At 35.0% G+C, this 16,631-nt stretch overlaps 1 protein-coding gene across 1 annotated transcript in view; it reads right to left on the bottom strand.

Moving 5' to 3' along the window:
- The window catches only part of MAP2 (microtubule associated protein 2), a 275,144-nt gene that overhangs the window by 130,626 nt on the left and 127,887 nt on the right, over positions 1-16,631 (bottom strand). The window contains exon 3 of the mRNA XM_039249970.1: positions 4,680-4,747. The gene's annotated coding sequence lies outside the window, so the exon portion shown is untranslated. The remainder of the gene's footprint in view (positions 1-4,679; positions 4,748-16,631) is intronic.

Raw genomic sequence — 16,631 nt, forward strand, 5'->3', positions numbered from 1 at the left:
TCTTCTCTCCTCTCCTGATAATGTCACCCATGTCCTGTCTCCCCAGTTTCTGTTCTCAGTGTTGGCCCTATGTGATCTGCAAACTACCAGACGAGTCTGCCTGCATATCTAGCCCATCATGGCCTAAATCTGCTCCTTAACTTCTTATCCCCTCTCTTGGTCAGTCAACATCTACTGGCTGTACACTACATACTATGCAGTCTGCTAGAGACGAGGATGCAATAGAAATGAAAGACAGCCTCTTTCTTCAAGTGGCTTTTCATTACTTTTCTCCCCTCCTTTTTCCAGTTATCCATTTCTAACATTAGAGGCAGCACTGGGTCCTTCTGCTTTTCATTCATTCGTTCTTCTTACCAATCAAGCAGTTAGTTGCTATATTCTGCTTATGAGTTTGCGTTCATAAACATCTTTCATTTTCACGATCTCCCTTTTATGCCCACTGTGTTGACAGTGACCCTTTGAGCCTTTATTTATTATTTGCGCCTTTATTATTTCCTGGATTATCTTATTACAGCTTCCAAAGTGATGCCTCCTTCAACATACTTTCACCTACAGTCCCATCTCACACAGAGCTATAAAATAAGTCACCTGAAAACACAGTTTAGGGCATAGTGGTCTGCTCTTCAAAATACACTCAATAGCTTCTCATCAAATACTGAACAGTCTCCTCAAGTGGGCATTTAAGGTCCCCTTTCCAATGTATTGGGTTGAACTGAATGGAGTTTTATTTTGTAGTTCAAAAAGGGTAGTATAGGGGCACCTGGGTGGCTCAGTCGGTTAAGCCTCTGACTTCGGCCCAGGTCATGATCTGTGCTGATAGCTCTGAGCCTGGAGCCCACTTCAGATTCTGTGTCTCCCTCTGTCTATCTCTGCCCCTTCCCCACTCACACTCTGTCTGTCTCTCAAAAATAAATAAACATTAAAAAAATTTTTTTAAAACCAAAAAGGGTAGTATACTAGCCATTTCAGATGGCACAACTGAACACTATTTCCACCCTTACCTTTTAAGAATCCCCTTCTTCTGCCCTGTGCTCTAAAATAGAAATGAGATCAGTCTATACTTTCCACAGTTGTTCACTTTCCTTGGTTTCTGTACGAAATGTTGTTTGTTCTTCCTGGAGCCTCTCCATGCATTCTCTCTCCGTTGAATACTTCTTTTGCTACCAAAGAGCCTTGAGACTACTTCTTTGTTTCATTCTGCTGCACCCCACTGAGCTCCAAAAGTGTTCTGTTCTATATATGCCTTTTCAAGTAGAGCATCTTAATACACATTTGTGTAATTGTTAGTGCCCTCAGTTATTTTTCTGGCTTAGTTGTATTTAAGGTTGACTATGGTATCTGTACGCAGCACACTACGCACACTACATACTGTTTCCAGCTTTTTATTGGTCATTTGAAACTTCTGCCATATTTCAATTAAAAAAAGCTTTACAAAATATGGCATCAAGTTATGCCATTTAACACTTGAATTCTCTGGCTAATTTATTTGTATAGACTATGCAATTCAGTAATATGCCTTCATTGTAATGATACAGAAGTGCCTTATGGATTAACTTATATAAAGACTTCCAAATTTCTCTCCAACATTTTTTCTTAAAGAATAAATTTCTTCAGTTTAAATATAAAATATATATTAAAAATATAAAATATATCAGAATTTGATTATGATTTGATTTGATTATTTGAAGATATATTTAGTCCTACCTTATGCATATAAAAACATGAATCAACAGACATGCCGTTTTAACCTTTCGTATATGTCGTGTTCATAAATAAAATACTAAAGCAAATGGCTATGAGCCAAAAATCTACTAGGAAAAAAAAGGATAGTATGTTGTGGTTAGTATGAAGGACTTTGGGCCAGACTTGTGTTGATTGCCCAGTTGGAATCTCCATCATCCATCCATAAAATGGAGATCATACCCACCTCCCAGGATTGTGGAGAGAGTTAAAACAAGATAACATACATTAGGGACTAAGGGTATTATCTAGCACATGGTTAATAACAAAAAACTATAGTTTTATTAATAAAATAAATGGAAACAAGAAAAAATAGCATTGTCTAAAACTATCATGACTCTAGAAGTTTCTTTATACATCAGGAAATGATGTCATACTAGTCCACAATGAGCAACAAAGCGTTTAAAAAGACTATGACATCATTTCTACTATTACAGACGGAAAGAGAGAGAGAATAAGAGACAGAGAGAAGGCCTCCTCCCCTCTGCTGCAGCAAAATCTTGGCTGAAGACATGAAAAGCAATAAACAATGTCAAGCTTGGGAGTAGTATTTAGGAAGCATCCATAAAGCAAAACTCATGCTGCAGTTTGGCATCCTTCCCTCGCTGATGAAAGTGAAAAGGGACATTTCAAAAATTCTTTCCATCTTAACCTAAAACTGGAAAAAAAATTTTCCATATAACTTGGAGAAATTTCCACACATGGTTTGCCTGATTTTGTACCTGGTATTAGATACCTGGTATCTAATTTATTATTATTATTAATTAGAGACACAATCATGAATATTTTGGGTGGCTGAAAAAAAAGAAGTATCAAATGTCTGTTTTGCAGTGTGTAATCTCATGAAAAACAAGAACAAAAAAGTAACAGAGAAAAATGCTGATGAATCATTTACCCATCAAATAAATATTAGTTGAACTCCTAATATGCTCCAAGCACTATTTTATGTGCTATAGATATGAGTGGAAAAAATCAGTGAAATAATTAACCAGTGCCAAGACAAGTTTGATTAGCAAAACCATGATACAGGTCCCTGACTCTCTTCCAGTCCAAAAATCAAATTCAACTCCGATTTGACGCCATTAACAGTCTATTTCAATAAACCCTAGTTTATTACACACAATCTGTCAACATACCCCTAGATAAATTTTAAAAGTGTACTAGAAAATGTTGGCACCAAGAGGGCTTGGGTGGGTAATATGCCACTCTTCCAATACAACAGAGCTGATTAGTTCTTATTAACAATGTATTGGATACATTTTTTTAGTGGTTAAATAACATCATCTTTTCCCAATTCATGTAAATACCAAATCATCCAAAATTTATATGATGAGTTGCTAAAGGAGACTGAGGAAACAGATTCTCACATAAAATATATACTATATGGATTTTGTTAGATGGGAAAATAGCAAACAGATTTTTTTTGTACTGAATATGAAATGTATTCACTACTCTGAGTGAAACCTAAAATGAGAGAATAGTCCCAAGGGTTTTACAATATCCAAGAGGAATAGTTAAGTCCTGTCTTGGGATTCCATACCTGATTCCACTGAATAATTTCTAATGAAAAAAATGCAATATATTTCCTCTATCTCTGAGACCAGTCTATTAGATTTTGTTCAATATTTGAAATAATGCAGTTTCCTTTTTTAGAACATACTGATTTATTTTAATGAATTCAGTCTCTTGTGCAAAAATATTATGTGATACTGCCTACACTCTGGAAGGGTGATAAGAGTGGCATCTGCCCCTTCCTTCTCTCCCACAGTAACTACCCACATTACCAAGGCTCTTAGTAAGTGCTTGTGGAATGAATAAATTAAGGTCCTCACAATTACACACTGCAGAGAAAATTAAACAAGGACAATACATTCATCTCCTTCAACTGCTACAAATATTCACACTCACGGATGTACACTCACAGACTTCTGGTATTTCAGGATCTGTCATTGAACATTAGCTATTTCCCAAGTACATTAAAAAAAAAAAAACAACAACAACCTAACTTCACTGCATAAAAGATTTTGGACCGATAATCTTGAGAGGAAATACTATGTGAATGCCAAAGAAAGATTTAAGAGATGTTATTGATCTTCTCAGCAAGGCAGAAAATGTCTTCCATTTTTCGAAGGAAAATTACAAATATAGCTTTTCTTGACATGAGTATATGCTGAAGCTAGAGGTAGTAATCTTAAGGAATTAAACAAAAGGTAATACCTATAGTCGCCATCTCCAATCAATACACATCCTGATGCTGAATTTGAAAATTAATATTTTTCATGTAAGGCATAAGGCCCAAGATCAATGGATTCAACTTGATTTCATGGCAACATGAAGGATTATTTTCTTTGCCAAGAAAGCATATGTAAAATCAGTTCCTTTAATAACCGACAACCTCAGCCTTTAAATATGGTGCTAAAGACTGAAGCATCAGTGAAGAAGTTACAATATTTTATTTGCAAAACCCAACAATACTGAGTCATTCCTAAGCTCTCGTCTCTAGCGTTCATTCTACCTGGGAATTTACCAGCATTTCATTTACCAGTTTAAAAATATCACTTATTAGCAGGATTCCCTCAGATAAAATCATTACTTTAGTATATTTTTGTTAAATTCAAATGACTGAATTTTCATTAAGATAACGAATTTTGGATATTTTTTAAGCTGCTATCATAATAAAAATCCGAAAATAAGCCAGACATATTGATATTTGTTAACAGCTTGCAACACAGGCAAAAGATATAATTCCTTAGACGTCTTATAATGAAAACAGTTTTGGATAATAGCATTCTCTGCCTGGGAAAGCATACATGCTATAGACAATGATCAACGTAGGCTTAAGGATAAAAGATAAACCATAGACAGATTAATTTAAATAAAAACATTCCAAATCCTCCCCAATTTTCCTCATTTAAACATCCAAACAAAACATGTGGTACCTTTTAATTTTCTGAATGAGTAGTTCCCAATCAATGTTTCTTCGGTTAGAGACAACAAGCTGAAGAATCTACCGAAACAAGACAAAAGAAAAAAATATATATATACAGATTTGTTAACTAAATATTGAAAATTGTAACTCACCAGTAAGCAAATGCATTCTTTATAATCCAGATAACAAATCTATGTCTTGAGATCTGTAGTACAAAAATGCAGTACTTGAATTTTTAGGAAGCTCAGTAATGAATTTTAAAGCATTTTACTTTTAGATCACATCAAGCAGATCCTTTGAAAAATGGATTAAAAATGAAAAAAAAATAAAATTAAAAAAAAAAACAAACCCAAACCATTACCAGTGATTATGTAGCGATACCACCCTAGCCTTTGAGGTCTGCTGCAGAATCTTTCTCCTGAAGCATTATCCCCACGGGCTGGCTCTAGCTCTCTAGCTCCAGACAGACGCAGTCTGCAAGCCACCAGCTCCTGTCTGTGTGTGTCGGGGAAAGGGAAGCTGCAAATTAGAAAAAGTCCCCGCAGTGGCGAAAAGGAAAATAAGGCGAGTGGGAGAGGGAGAGAGAGCTCACTAGCCTCAGAATTTTCGAGAATGATGACAAGCCACCCAGCTCCGCCATCATTCACTGACAATAAGATGCAGCCCTGGCTTATGATTTAGCGGTTTACCATAGAGCCTTCTGGTATCAAATGCCTGACAGGCATTTTAATTGCCTCCATCCAAGTGTGTCCCCAGGAGTCGAGTCTATAAGCCTATGAATGTCATCATCTGGTCTCCTTTGTGTTAATGCCAGACACACACACACACACACACAGACACACACACAGACACAAAATGCTTAAATAGAGAGGCAGTTTCCCTGCATATAGGATTACAAATAAATCTGTCTATACAAACTGGACATGACTAAATGATAGTTTGTGGGAATTTTTTTATCTGCATTTTTTGTCTTGGCTGCTAATTACAATATTTTAAAAAATCAGTATCACATATTGCTTACTTATATTCCATAATAAATAACTGTGCCCAATAGAGAAATGCATATATGTACTTGCATTTTCTTAGGGAAAATTCAATCCCCTTTTAACTGTGATAATTACACACTTGGCAATTTTTCCTTACAAGAGAGAATACAGCAAAAAACAAAGAGGATTAGAAAACCAAGGCTGATGTGTGATTTCTGTGGGCAATCTATTTTATTCCGTTTATATACAGAAGCAAAAAAAAGTGGCAAGGAGCTTGAGTACTGGGACTTTAAAGTCCCCAAGGGCCAAGGCAGGGAACTGAATCTCTGGCATAATCAGTAGCCCCTTTATGTTAGCAACTGAAATGAACAGTTGAATATCCCTGTTTTACAGTGCCCTTTATGTAGGGAGGTTAAATGTGGAATAATTCCCGGAATTTATTGCCTGGACAAAAGAGCTGGGGAAAATGTTAATAAATAAATTAATTTTTACAGCATTGTTAGCTTCCTGCAACAGTGAATGGAGCAAAATTCGATGTATACCAAAAGGGCCGGCTGGGAGGGAGCATCACCATGGTTACCGGAAACAGAAAGTACTGAGAAAAATAAGGTGATGATAGAGAAAAAAGGAGACTCCACTGGAGGAAATTTAGAAGCAGAGTGATATATTTCATTCTTTGCCTTCTGGAAAGAACTGTCTCTTCAGTTTTACAGTCTATTTTGAACGCATTCAGATGAATTTACATTCTCCATTAGCCACCCTTCTTCTCCACTTTTCTATCACTAGCTAATTTTGCTTTCATAAATATTCAAATTATGGTTCTTTTGTATGAGATGGTTCCTACTTTCTCCTTGCCTCCGTCCATATTCCAGATTCAGGGACGCCACTCAACCTAGTCCACACCCTTTGTCTCCTAGGTGAGAAAGCAGAGGCCCAGGGAATCTGACCAAGGTCACAAAGCAGGCTGGTGACCCAGCAGAAAAACCACCCCAGTTTCCTATCTCAGGTGCCCTGCTTTAATTCTCTCACCAAGTGATTTTCTTGCTGTGCTCTGTCCCATTCTGTTTGTAAGCAAAAATGACTCCAGAAACATCTTTTGTCTTTGATTTTGTAAGCTTTCCTTTACTTGCTAAAGCAGTGATCTTCCTCTGTAAAATATGTTCCAATAATTCTGAGACGAGTCTGGCGTAATATCTGTGCTGTACTGTACTGGGGTTGTGAAGAATCTGGGATAATTATGCCGTCGCTTTTCTTTCTTTTCCAGCCTGACACTCAGACAAATCCAGCATGATTACCCTTTTGTGAACCTATCTTGTTGAGCCTGAACTTAATCATCATATACTAGGCACTCTATCATCCCCAGCAGGCATTGTTCTCTCTACAAGCATGAAATCGGGCAATCAAACTCAACTGTTTTCCCAAGGTTCCCCTTACTTTGTGTAGTTTCATGAGGTTACCCAAAATAATGAAACTGTTTAGAGCCCAGGTTTAAAAAAAAAACAAATTAAATAAATAAATAAATAAATAAATAATCACTAAAAAATCACCACTGGGGGGCGCAATATTTGTTAAAATCTTTCTGAGTCAGCAAAAATTGTGATTAGGATTTTGACCTTGATGTTTCACTGTGTTTATTCCCTTCATGAAATATTCTTTCAATATTCAGTTTTTATGACTCGTTGCTTTTAGATTAACTCATCCATAGGTAGGATCAGATTGATTTTTCTGATGTCTAAAATACAGTTGCCACCATTACTACTGTCCTCTGTCCCCAGCTACAAAAAATAAAGAAATAACATTTAAAAATGTGATTACCCTAGTAAAATTTATGAGAGAGTTCAGATTTCAGTTAATCTTACATAGTGGTTAGAATTCTTCTCCTTCAAAAAAGTGTTCCTTAAACATGATCTGTTAATCATCTATTTTTCTTTAGAGATTTGGACACTAATGTTATTTTTAAAAGAACTGTTTTAATCTATTAACTATTGATAATATATTGTTAACCTCTGAGCACAAAAAATGATGCATAAGACTGTCATTTCTTCAAGCAGAAATATTTTCTCAGAATGTCATAAAGTACACTTAATGGTCCTGGTCAGTCTAAAAAACAGCACAGCTTAAAAAATATTTAGTACTCTTCAGGAGTCATTTAATATTTGAGAATATTTGCTTTGTCATTGAGAATGACTTGGTACATTCTCTTCATTTTTTTTCCTTTTCATTTGTTAGCGGATGGAAGGAACTATTGTCCATTGTATAATAAGCACTATATTTATAATTCTTCTCTTTAATTATGTTCGAAGAATATAAGATAGCAGATAATTGAGAGCATTTCATGATTTTTTATAGTTTTTGTTTGTGCTTATGAGCCTAAACCATAGTGCCTTCCTTCCCTTTTCTCTCTTTGACAATATTCTAGACCTTGCTTAGTACCATTCATCAGTTTGTCTAACTAGTTTTGATGACATACAGACATCTATTTCAAACACTTGACAGGTTCTAGGTATGGGGGCAAAACAACATATCCTTCTCCAGGAACTTCAACTATAGTGGAGACGACATAAAAGTAAGCAGGAATCTAAGCTCACACTTCATTTTCTCACTTTGATGACACATTGTCTCTGCCCCTCTGTTATAATCTACATCATCTCAGATTCTGATCTTTAAGAATTTGACTTAACTACATCCCCAAATTCAGTTAGCTTAACCCTATGGCTCTTCTGGAAGACCCTTAGTTTTACTCCCTAGATATACTGGTCTGTATATTTTTGTATCATTCTTGAAGTTCTTTAGGGGTGAATAATGGACGTATTTCTTCCTTACCTCCTCGAAGCCTTTGGTCACAGATCATCTTCCCAGCCAGGGCTTTCCTGACCACTATCATGAAAACTGCAAGCATGTCTTCCCACAACCTTCCTCCCTACCCCTGCTCCCTTTTTCCCACAGTGCTTACCACTTTCTATCACACAATAAACTTATATTTATTATGTGTATTATTTTTATTACTTGCCTCATTACTTGCCTAGTTCTGTCAGGGAAATCATCTTTACGTGTTTGGAATGTTGGTGTACCCCAAGCACCCAAAACAGTGGCTGGGAACACAGTAGCATCCAAAAACAACTTTTTTTAATGAGTAAATGTGAAAATCACATTAGTGAATGAATCAAAGCATTTAAGCCCAAGAAAATTCTTTGTGTTTTATATTGATTTCCTTGCTGTATATATTCAATCTCCCTTATGAATATCGCACTTTATTTGTATTATAAAGCATTTCTTCCCATGGAATCAATATTTTTTGTTATTTCCATTAAAGGATATGCATTTATTTAACATAGGGACTTGCCTCCTGCTTTCTTTGAATTCTTCAAATGTTCCTACCACAGGATTATCAGCGCCTAATGTTTGATAAATAATACCTCTATTGATGTTAAAATATGCTAACATTTAATCTTTAGATGATTTAAGTAAAATTAGAATAGTTAATAAATCAATACTGCCTTATGGCCAAAATGTTTAGAAGTGCGTTTTAATTTGTTTTAATTTAAAAGAGTTTTAAGATTTTATTTTAAAATAATCTCTACATCCAATGTGGGGATTGTACCCACAATCCCCAGATCAAGAGTCACATACTCTACCAACTGAGCTAGTCAGGCACCCTTGAAGTAATTTTTTATAAACTGACTATAGTTACTATACGTGGCACTTAAAAATTAATAATAGAAATAATAATTACACTTTTACCTTATACTCTTAAATTTTTCCTTCTAAATATAAGCAGATATCTGAGTATCTTACAAATTATTATAACATCCGAATTCACTGCACACTGTTTGCCTTATTTACCACAGGTGGGATCTTTTCTTTGAACACACAAAAGTATACTGTAATCAGACTTCATGGCCCAGCACCCTCCCTACCATGAGACAGACCTATGGACTCAGAATTTCCATGGGATGGGCCTAAAGCCTATGTGCTCATGGTGAATTGAATGCCTGGAAAACTTGGGGAAATAACATTTCCATGGTGTACTCCTTCAAAGGAAGGTTAGAAAACTGGGGTGTTTTGTCAGAAGACTGAGTTTATGCTAATCAGAGGTAACCAAACTGCTCATGAAGCCTCAGTAGTTAAGGTTAATTGATGCTTCAGTTGTTTATAAAGATGCAAAAAACATGTGTTAAGTAAAAAAAAAAGTACACAGTGGTCAAACAGACAAAAAACAAAAAGAAAGAAAAGTGTTACAATTAGTGTATCAGTCTGAATTACATGAAATGTTGAAATCCCATTACCTTTTAACCCAAGAAATAGCACTTTCATATTGTTCAATAATACCTGGAGAAACCATAAAAAGGAAGCAGAATTGAGTAGAGAGAACTGTACAAAATGTCCCAGTCTCTAGGCAAAGGCAAGTCTTCAACAGCCACTGAATAAAATATGACAAGCTTCAAATTCAGTCTGTGACACGTTCCAGAATATTACAAATTATGGGAAGCACAGACCCAAATACTATTGATTTCTTTTAAGGCCATGAGGCTCTATGATTCATGTGAGGATCTGAAAATTGCTAGAATTTTTTCTTTAATTCTTTGACAAATTCTACAGTAAGTCTCCAGATTTCATATGCCTGGGCAAACATATTCAATGTAATATCATCAGTGTAAGACATATGCTCTAGGGGATTCCTCATTTATGGGATGAATAACAACTGGTTGGGAGGTAAAAGACAGTCACACCCAAAAGCACCCAAAGAACAAATTTATGTAAATTACTCACATGATGTTTTGTTTTTCATAGCAAACTACAAAAATTATTAACTTAAGCAAAGCTGAATTATCCTTTATAAAAAATAAAGAACCAATATCTTGAGAAACTATATATATGATTTTGAGATCAGATAATGGACAAACTTATTCTAGAAGGAAAAAAATCCCTTCTCCCTACAATAAAATCTTTAAATCACTTGACTCTTGCCCTAAATTCTTCTTGTTATGATTAAAGAGGATGAACTACATTCATCAGCTTGTTGTGTGGTTCATCTTTTATTGACTTTCACTAGGTATTCTATGCTACTGAGCTGGATTTTTACTTATCCAAAAATTGAAAATAGATTCATATTGTCCAGGCCTCACCTTCTATAATTATTCACCTTATTTTATATTTATATTAATTATCACTTCACATACAATCCAGTAGAAAAAAATTTAGGAGTGCCTGGTGCCTCAGTCGGTTGGTCATCCAGCTCTTGATTTCAGCTCAAGTCATGATCCCAGGATTGTGGGATTCAGCCCCGTATCTGGCTTTGCACTGAGCATGGAGCCTTCTTAAGATATTCTCTCTTTCTGGGGCACCTGGGTGGCTTAGTCGGTTAAGTGTCCGACTTTCGCTTAGGTCATGATCTCATGGTTCGTGGGTTCGAGTCCCGCATCGGGCTCTGTGCTGACTGCCAGCTCAGAGCCTGGAGCCTGTTTCAGTCTGTGACTCCCTCTCTCTCTGACCCTCCCCTGTTCACGCTGTCTCTCTCTCTCACCTAGAAATAAATAAAACATTAAAAAAAATTTTAAAAAAAGATATTCTCTCTTTCTCTCTCTCTCAAATGAAAAGAAAATCAGAAATCTAATAAATAAAAGCTTTTAAGCCAAGATACTTAGTATTTTCACTAAATTTAGATAGTGAATCCGAAATGGAGTATGTTCATAAAGAAGCAAAGAACATACTGACATATGGGACGCCCATGGTCATGTTTGCCATATTCACTGTGATTTTGATTAGACTTGATCTGTACTGCGAAGGATCAATGTATTCTAAGCAAGCAGGGTTAGGAGTAAGGCAAGATAACTGGACTACTCTCCATCTGCTCTTGTATCACGCTTTAATCCTCCGAGTCATCAGGCTCAGAGTTTGGCTTCATAATTTCATTTTAAAACTTAGTGCAGTGATTTTCTTTCTAAAATTCTGTTATATTCTTATCCAAATATAAATACAAAATACATTTCAAATTATTTTTGGGTTACGCACCATTTTTAACCTCAGAAATATTCATATTTCACTGGAAATTTTTCACAGGCAGTTTTAAAAATGATGCACTCTTGTTTTTCTTTATTCTATTAGCACTCTTATTTTGCATATCAAGGTGAAGCCAAAAAAGATGATGTAAATAGAGAAAGAAGGAGAGAGAAGTTTTCCCAATTGTCAGCACTCAAAATACAGTCTGACTGCAATTTAGTGAAATAGCTAGCTTAAAGGCCATATTTAGGTTGTGTATGCCATCACCACCGGGGCTTAGGAAATGACAGTACCCCAAGTTCTATTCTGATCACATACTTTCATCAAAGTAAACGGAACTCAACTTCTTTTTTCAAAACAGTGTTATGTGAACTGCAATTCCGAAAAATAATTGCTAGTTCAATTCCAGTTATAATCTCATTACACTTGAAGAGCTATGTTGGGAATAAAACACTCGCCAGATACTGAAAAGAAAACTAGAATGGCAGAACACCTGAAACTCTCACACATTGCTGGTGGGGCAACAAGTTAGTATGGACACTTTTGAAACCTCTTCGGCAATACTGAGTTAAGTAAAATGTATGTCTACCTCATCAGCCAGTAATTCCATTTCTAAGTATATACTCCAGAGAACTGAGCACATACCTAAATACATTTTTAAAAATGTTCTTAGTAGCTTTATTCATAATATCATGAAATTGGAAACCACTCAAGTGCTCAACAATAGTAGAGGGTATAATGCTATATTCATACAATGGATTAGCACACTGAAAAAATAAAGAATAAAACAGAATTACTGTTACATGGAAGTACACAGATGAATCTCATAGGCATAATGATAAGTAAAAGATACAGACACAAAAGAGTACATACTGTATTATTCCATTTATATGCAGTTCAAGAACAGACAAAACTAATGTTCAGAAACAGAAGTCAGAATAGTGTTTACCTCTATGGGGATTAGGATAAAGGGTAGCACGGACTAAGAAGAAGTACAATGACTCTTGATGTGAGTGGCTGTCACGTGTTGAGGGGGGTGTACAATCGTGACGTTCTTTATGTGCTTTATTAAGGCATATTAGACCTCAGCAATAATAATAATAATAACAATAATAACAATAAAATATTATGATGCCAATGGTTTAGAAAATCTTTGTTTATAGCACATTTTGGGACCCATAGTGAAGATTATGCAAAAGGGTTCTGGTATGAACATACATACACAGGTATGCAACCATGGACACATAAATGAAGGCCCTAGGAGGATTATGTGTTTGTTAAATAAGTGAGCTGCAAGAACATTTCACATGGGCTTTTAATAAACAAATAGGAAACAGTGAAGTAAACTGTGAACTAAAAAACCGTATAGTAAAATGTATATATTAGAAATTTAGTAACATGTGAAAGTACTTGTCCATAGCAATATATACTCAACTACACTATGATGACAAAGGGTATGTCCCTTTCTGCAAAGCCTTTGCCCATTGACACCCAGCATAATTACTAGTTTTCTTCAAAATCATCTTCTTTGCTTCCAACCCAAATCTTATACTTCCTTACTGGTCCACATAACGTTCTGCCCTCTTTTATAAAAGGCTTCCAGAACAACTCCAGTACACAGTGCCACGAAGCACTTTGCTTTCTCGGAATCACCCCGATTCCAAATAATATAAAAGGAAATCACCATGATACTATAATGACTGATATTATATATGGCCTTGCACTAGTTTTACGTTGTTTATATTCATTTACTTATTCTGAAATTGACCAATTAAAAGAGCATTAGACACAATTGTAATATAAATGAGTACATACCTACAATGTGCCAACCTCTTTGAACATATTGTTCAAACAACTCTGAGAGTTATGAACCTCCATTTTACAGTTGAGGAAAGAGTCCCAGTTAGGTTTAGTTACATGCCAAGCACACAGCTGGTAAGTGGTGAAGCAGAAATTCAATCTCTGGATTTCTGAGTTAATTAGTTTGTAATCCAACTTAAGGTGTCATCAGAAAAGAGGAGATAAATTGAACATAGAAACAATAATTTTTCATTTTTCTAGGTCAGGTACTTTAAGACAGACTATATTACTCTGTGCCTAAAAAAGATAGTCTTAGAAATAAAAATTTTTACTTTCATAATTATTTCCATTTCCATCAGTTCATATATAAATGATGTATATGTGTGAACACAAGCATTCCTGTAGTTAAAGAAGACATTGTAATTTTATGTACTATCTATCTGGTCTAATCTTGGCAGAGTGACATGCGTGGGATATATGCTTATGTGTTTTTAAAGAACTTCATTGTTTGACAATTTGGGTCTATTGTGTATGTTTTTAAACCTCTTGTTGAAGTTAACATATGTCTTAGAAGTATAGATTATAATGGTAAAATAGTTGTCTTACGTAGTCAATTACTATTTTCATTTTATTATAGCAAGTTAGAAATAATCAAATACCATGGTTAATCTTAAAGGTTACATCAGAAACCATTACGTCAATATCATATGTCATGCATGCCTTGTTTACATTAACTTTAATTTATCTACAGTTAAGGTGTGGGATGCTTTTCTTCCAAATAACTCCATTACCTCCATCAAGCCTTTCCTCAAATATTGTCTTCTCAGTGAGGCTTAGTGCAACCATTGCAATCTGCAGTTCCCAGTCCTACTCTCCTTTATCTTATTCGGCAGAATACTTATCATTTTCTAATGTACTATATAACTTACATATGTTTTATGCTTATTCTTTAAAAATTTTTTTTAATGTTTTACTTATTTTTGAAAGCGAGACAGAGTATGGGGGGGCAAGGAGAGAGGGAGACACAGACTCTGAGGCAGGCTCCAGGTTCTGATTGGTCAGCACAGAGCCCAATTTGGGGTTCGAGCTAGTGAACCATGAGATCATGACCTGAGCCGAGGTCTGACGCTTAACCGACTGAGCCACCCAGGCACTCCTATGTTTATTCTTTATTGTCTGTCTCTCCTCATTCATTTGTGATCCCCAGAAAAGCAAAACTCTTTGCCTCTTTTGTTCATTACTATCCCCAGGCTCTTAGGCCTGGTACATACTCAACACATAAAAAATATTCATTGAACTCATGTATGCATGAATGGATGATTGAAATTATGACACTAAAACTCATATAAAGAGTATGAATGATCTAAAAATCTGAAGTCTGAGTTGAAACAGTTGACAAAATCAGTGGAAATTACTAGTTTCAGAGACCAATTGACAAAACAAATGGTGCAATGATTTTATGTATTTTTGTGTCTTGGTTAACTATTTAAATATACACTTTATAGGCTTTTCATCTATGACACATTGATAGCCATTTTAAGTGCATCTCACTCTTTAAACTTTTACAAATAGTTTTCTATGTGTTTATTTATTATTTATCTTGACAAAACGTCTTCTTGCAACTTTTGTACATGCTTGTGAACCCTTAGTTATAATTTGTGTGTTTAGCTTTAGCTTTCCAATCACCTAAAAGTTGATACAAACTGCTTTCTTTCACTACATACAACCAGAATATAAGGATCCATATTTATAGGAGAAAATGGGAAGTCATGAAAGAAAATTATAAGATTTGGTGTTGAGGAATTCTCACTCAATAAAAGTTTCATTTAACAGTCTGTCAAACAGAATCATCTTCAGAAGTTATGAATTTTTTGGCTGATCATTCCTGGAAGCCAGGAATGAATCTTCATTTGATTGAACGTCTCTACAAATGGGACCATTAGAATTTAATGGAAGAATAAATAATGGCACAAAGTCAAATGCTACAAAATCAAATGCTACATTGCATGACATTAGTTCTAAAATCTGATTTCTTTTTGAAAAATGTTAAAAGGAGTTATTTTTTTCATTGCTTTTCTAGCTTTTAAGACTATTATCTCAATACTCTAAACCTTTCTCATTCCTTCCATACTTGGCAACTTTGAAGAACTGGAGAGCTAGCAGTACTTGAGAAGCCAATCCATTTGAATTAGGAAGTCTTTAACCTTAATGTTAGTATTACATTATTCTGAAAAGATTTAAAGTCTACAAGCTCTTGTAACATTTTCTCTCAGCATTAAATACTTCCAGGTCAAATTATAAAACACTGACTGTGACAGCTTAATAAATGCAACATCATATGTGGAATGCTTCCTGAAAATGTACATATTAAAAAATTATTTCGTGAATAGCTAAAATCCACATTCCAAAAATTTATGAAATCCATACTTATTTTTTCTGCTGTTTAGAGGAGAGTATACCCTGGGGTAACAGGCACCAGGAAATGTATATGAAGTGTCTTAGTCCCTACCATTCCTTTTCCTCTAGTCCTTCTACCAAGGGTACATCAGAGATGAGAAGAGAGAATTTATTGGTGACATGAGTATTTATTTGTACATTGTTTAAATAAAACAGTTTGCCAGCACAACACATTTTTGACTATTTAGAAAAAATCCAATGATATACCTAAATGTGCACTAAAATCCTAAATCCTCCTATTGATTGGAACTAGAGAATATAGATTATGGATATCAAACCCTTTGTGAAAAGAGAGGGGAACTGGAATGGAGAGTGGGAATACTTTTATGTTTAATCCTATCAGATTTCCAAGCTACCAAAGACTAGATAAAAGACATATTGGTTTTTAAATTAAAAGGAAATATTAGACATGATCCATGTCTATATATGGACATTCTTTCTCAATAGTACCATCAAGTTGACTAGGAAAGGTTCATGTGGGAAGAATTGTATATGACAATGTCTGAAATTGCATTATATTTATACTATCATTTTCTACAGGTCTGTGGCTTTCCTCTCTTTTGCTTCTAACAGCAAACATATAATTAAAGAAATAAGAGTGTATTAGTATTTTGGGGAAAAAACAGTTTTTTTCAGATATTTTCCAACTATTATAACTTATTTTTCAAACGGATTGCAAGAACATGCTCTTTGCAGAAGTAGCCATTGTAAGTATCTGG

This window comes from Hyaena hyaena, unplaced genomic scaffold (genome assembly GCF_003009895.1).
Source record: "Hyaena hyaena isolate Hyena2069 unplaced genomic scaffold, ASM300989v1 scaffold_353, whole genome shotgun sequence".
Taxonomy (NCBI): Eukaryota; Metazoa; Chordata; class Mammalia; order Carnivora; family Hyaenidae; genus Hyaena; species Hyaena hyaena.